This window comes from Enhydra lutris, unplaced genomic scaffold, assembly GCF_002288905.1.
Source record: "Enhydra lutris kenyoni isolate GAN:26980312 unplaced genomic scaffold, ASM228890v2 scaffoldscaffold15, whole genome shotgun sequence".
Classification (NCBI taxonomy): domain Eukaryota; kingdom Metazoa; phylum Chordata; class Mammalia; order Carnivora; family Mustelidae; genus Enhydra; species Enhydra lutris.
This window is the reverse complement of record NW_019154099.1, coordinates 25,296,688-25,301,230: the sequence shown is the minus strand read 5'-3', so window position 1 is coordinate 25,301,230 and position 4,543 is coordinate 25,296,688. Positions and strand designations below refer to the sequence as shown.

At 39.4% G+C, this 4,543-nt stretch overlaps 1 pseudogene; it reads left to right on the top strand.

Annotated features, from left to right (window-relative positions):
• The first annotated feature begins 2,096 nt into the window (after window positions 1–2,096).
• Window positions 2,097–2,955, top strand: LOC111147136 (annotated as a pseudogene).
• Window positions 2,956–4,543: the final 1,588 nt, after the last annotated feature.

Sequence of the window (4,543 nt, the reverse complement as noted above, 5' to 3'; positions counted from 1 at the left end):
GGCTCGATTCCAGGACCCTGAAATCACGACCTGAGCTGAAGGCAGAGGCTTAACCCACTAAGCCACCCAGGTGCCCTAATATTGGCTGGAGTATTAAAATAGTTTTCTAACTGGTTTCTCTTCTCCTACACTATTTAGCAACATCTGAGACCTTATAAAACAAAATCAGATCATTCTACTCTCATAATATAAATCTCCTTGAATAGCCTTGATTCACCCTAAGGTCAAACAGATTTCAACTATGTTAACCTTTTTGGACATACAGCCTACTCTCATTTCCCCACCTTCCTGAATTTCAGCACATAGACTATCTTTATGCTTCTTGAATATATTGAGATCCTCCCAAATTTTGGTCTTGAATTAGTTGTTTTCTTTGTCTGGAATGGTTTGCTTCCTGATGTTCCCTTAGCTGATTTTTATATGTTTTTCAGGCCTTGACTCAAATATCTGTTTTCTAAATGTCCAACCTAAAATTACCCTCACCATTAAGTCACTCTCAATCACTTCACTCTGCTTTATTTCTTTTTGACATGCATTATACTCTATCATTATGTTATCTCATTTATATATTTATACACTTATTTATTTTGTGTACCTCCATATAAGAATGTAAACCAGGGGCACCTGGGTGGCTCAGTGTGTTAAGCCTCTGCCTTCGGCTCAGGTCATGATCTCAGGGTCCTGGGATCGAGCCCCGCATCAGGCTCTCTGTTCAGCGGGCAGCCTGCTTCTCGCTCTCTCTCTACCTGCCTCTCTGCTTACTTGCCTGCCTCTCTCTACCTGCCTCTCTGCTTTGTTGTGATTTCTCTCTCTGCTTCTCCCTCTCTCTCTGCCTGCCTCTCTGCTTACTTGTGATTTCTCTCTCTGTCAAATAAATAAATAAAATCTTTAAAAAAAAAAAAAAAGAATGTAAACCATGCTAGAGAAGAGATCCTATTTTTTATAAAGATATTTTATATATTTATTTGAGAGAGAGAAGGAGAGAGCGAGCACAAGCTGGGGGAGGGGCAGAGAGAGAGCAAAAAGCCCGCTCTCCACTGAGCAGGGAGCCTCAGGTAGGGCCTGATCCCAAGGGCCTGGGATCGTGACTGGAGCCAAAGATAGACACTTAACCCACTGAACCACCCAGGTGCCACAAGAAGAGATCTTGTTTTATTCACAGCTGCATCTCCCACACTAAGAAAACAGTTGGGACTTATTAAATAAAGCAGAAAAGAATGTAAAAATCCTGGAGAAAGGGGAGAGAGAATATCCATTTTCTCTCAATCAGCTTATTCCATAATGCTAGAAACAAAGGTCTTAGCAACTCTAAGTAACATATTTCTCTTCTTACCTCTTGATATGAATAGATTTCTCCATACCAGCTGAATTTCAGAAAATTTCTGGAGAAAGTCTGTATGATTGGTTTCACTTTGATCACATACCCCAATGTCTGGATGAATCATTAAAAATGACAAATTTAATATGCTGTGCTACAGATTGCTGTTGCCAGCTAATACCAGTTTTTTTCTCCCTCTGAGCACCACACCAAACTAGATTTCACAAGGCCCTGGCTTTGAGGTCGCTCTTGAATATGGAATACGTGTGCAAATGATGTGTATCAGCTGAGGTGGATGAGAGGGGAATGCCCATCTTGTTCTCTTTCCCCTGCTGAGAGCCAGTAGAAGACAAAACTCTTCGAGGACTCAGAGGTCATAGGTCATAGGTCATAGGTCAAAGTCAGCTAATAGAAGGAAACTGGACACTATAATGATTGCATGAAAATGACCCATTGACCTAATCAACTGTATTTTCAGTTAAAAAATATACTTCTGTTGTGATTATCTACTGAAACTCTAGTATTGTTTGTTATGTCTGTTATTGTTTTTGCCTATGTGAACACTATGTATACCTCCATTCTCTAATTTTCTGATGAAAGTCTAAGGCTCTTTGCCCTCCCCCAATGTGAGGATGCTGTCAGAAGGTGCTAGCTTTGAATCAGAGAGAGGATCCTCACGAAAACATGGTCAGTGCTGGCACCTTGATTTCAGACTTCCAGGCTCCAGAACTAATACCCACATTTCAGTTTCTGTGCCTATCAACAGTTTTAATTCATCATGAATCATCTGTCATCAGAAGAAATTCAGCTTAGGGATCACCAGTTTACTGATGGTTCTCCGGGAAATACAAGGAAAATCCTGGTTTTAGAAATTGAGTCTCAGGATGTTAAGAGTCAAGACTAAGACTATGCTGGATGAATAAGGGGCGCAAATAAACCATATACAATAAGACATGGACCAAACAAGTAGAGCCGTGAGAGAGGCAGAGAAAATTTTAGCAGAACTCAACAAGTGCTGTGGCCTTGGTATCTGCCCGTGTAATAGGATAAAAAAGTTCAAGGCTGGTAAGGCTCATAAGGCAACAAAGAAAGACGGCAGAGACAACTCTTCCAACCATGTAATATCTAAGCAGCCAGGCCATGTGACAAATGGTCAGGCTTAGCAGGCAACCACAAGAGCCATCAATGGCAGATACAGTAGACATATAGCCAGGGGCATCTGGGTGATTCAGTCAGTTAAGCATCTGCCTTGGGCTCAGGTCATGATGGCAGGGTCCTGGGATCCAGCCCCATATCAGGCTCCTTGCTCAGGAAGGAGTCTTCTTCTCTCTCTCCCTTTGCCCCTCTCCCCTGCTCATGCTCTCTCTCTTTGTCTTTCTCTCATATAAATAAATAAAATACTTTTTCAAAAACATAGCCAGTGATGCTAGAGAAGATGAAATGGAAGAGAACTGACTCAAATGGGCACTATCCTAGGAAATCTAAAAAAAAAAAAAAAAAAAAAAAGGGCCATGGACATGAGCAATGAAATTGAGGCCAAAAACCGATAAATAGACCAGATCCCATAAAAGACTGATACCAACAAGGATCATATTAACATTACCAATATAAGAGCAAAGAACCTTATTGACAGCTAAAATGACTGCTACATTTCTTTATCATTTATTCATTTCTTACCTAACCCTTCAAGTCATTACCTTCTCAGAGTTTGAAATTTTGGTTCCATAGTCTTCTAATCAGGAGATAATATGGAAGAAGGGCCTCTGTATTTTTTTGGTATTTTGTATATTTCTAAGTATTTTTTGTTTATTTTTTATTTTATTTTATTAAAATTTGATTAATATATCATGTATCATTAGTCTCAGAGGTAGAATTCAGTGATTTATCTGTTGCATGTAACACCCAGTGCTCATTCCATCAAGTGTCCTTCTTAATGTCCATCACCCAATTACCTCATCCTCCCACCCACCTCCCCTACAGCAATCCCCAATTTGTTTCCTAGAGTTAAGAGTCTCTTTTGGTTTTTCACTTTCTCTGATTTCCTCTTACTTTATTTTTCCCTTCCTTCACCTAGTATCCTCTTTTTTGTTTCTTAAAGTCCACATATCAGTGAAATCATATAATTGTCTTCCTCTGATTGACTTATTTCACTTAGCATAGTACCCTCTAGTACCCTCCATATCATTGCAAATGGTAAAATTTCATTTTTTTTAAAGATTTTATTTATTCCTTTGTCAGAGAGAGAGAAAGAGAGCACAAGCAGGCAGAGTGGCAAGCAGAGGCAGAGAGAGAAACAGGCTTCCTGCTGAGCAAGGAGCCCAATGCAGGATTCTACTCTAGGACCCTGGGCTTATGACCCAAGATGAAGGCAGTCACTTAACCGAATGAGCCACCCAGGCATTCCAAGATTTCATTTTTTTGATGGTTGAGTAATATTCCATTGTGTATAAATACCACATCTTCTTTATCCATTCATTCTGTTGATGGACATCTGGGATCTTTCCATAGTTTGGCTATTGTAGACATTGCTGCTATGAGCATTGGGGTGCAGGTGCCCTGCCTCTGTATGTTCTTGTGTGATCTTTCTCCCTGGAGAGTATAAACTGCTGCTCTTTCTTCTAATATTTTCTTTCTCAGTTCATACTCGTAGGTAGGTTTTCATAAATCATATATAGTGTTGTTCTTCATTCTCTTCATTGATTTTATCAGGTTCTTTGGCTTTCACGATTTGGAAGCATTACCAGCGACAGTCATGAAAAAGGAAACTGGGGTGGGGAAGGAGTGGCACAAGAAGAGGCAAGAGATACGAGGGTGGACCTCAGTAAAACCCGCAGATCACAAAGCGAAAGTTGCAGAGCCACAGTAAATACTTAATTGGGTTTAGTTTTTAATTTAAGTTACTATTATTGTCTATTTGTGCTACTGCTTTGTTTTGGAGATTTTATGCAGAATATTTGTATCATATATGATGACTTTGCAACCTCCGCTGTGCAAAACAGAATGAGCTTTCTTAAAGTGAGCTAATTGCTCAACTCTTGATGACTCATATATGTACATAGATTTTCTGATCTCATTTCATATTGTGCCATACGAGAATGCTTTGTATAAATGAGTGGCTTTTTATTTACATATTAGGGTATCATGGTCCCATTATAGGCCTGTTAACTTCATAAATTTATCATTGGTCTTTGAAGAAAAAAATATGTAAATATGTATATAACATGA